The sequence below is a fragment of the Cicer arietinum genome, chromosome 5, assembly GCF_000331145.2.
Source record: "Cicer arietinum cultivar CDC Frontier isolate Library 1 chromosome 5, Cicar.CDCFrontier_v2.0, whole genome shotgun sequence".
Lineage (NCBI taxonomy): Eukaryota > Viridiplantae > Streptophyta > Magnoliopsida > Fabales > Fabaceae > Cicer > Cicer arietinum.
This window is the reverse complement of record NC_021164.2, coordinates 59895836-59896365: the sequence shown is the minus strand read 5'-3', so window position 1 is coordinate 59896365 and position 530 is coordinate 59895836.

Below are 530 nucleotides of genomic sequence, written 5' to 3'. Positions count from 1 at the left end.
GAAGCTGTTCAACCTGAATCTGAAGCAGTTCAAACTGAAGAAGATAAATCAGAATCTGAACCAGTTCAAACTGAACCAGATCAACCACAATCTGAACCTGTTGAACCTGAATCTGAAGCAGTCCATGGTGAAGATTATCTGAGTGAAGAAGATGAAGATTATGTTGCTAACTCAGATGATGACGATGATGATATGGGTGAGTTATATGACGATGAGGATTGGGACTGGATTTCTGAAATACCAACTGAGATCTTTGTTAATGTTGGTGATGAAAATTCATTTGAAAGACATGAAAACCCAAGAGGAAATCCAGGGCCTAGTTTTGCAACTGATTTTGAAGAAAATGATGTGAATTCTGATGATTTGGATACTCCACCAGGAAGTGAAGTTGATGAAGAGAATGTTAGGAAATTTCCTAAATTTAACCAACCTGAAAATGGTGATGAAGTAAGGTTTGAGTTGGGCCTAAAGTTCAATACAAAAGAGCAGATTAAGAATGTCGTTAAAGATTTTGCAATGGAGACTAAGAA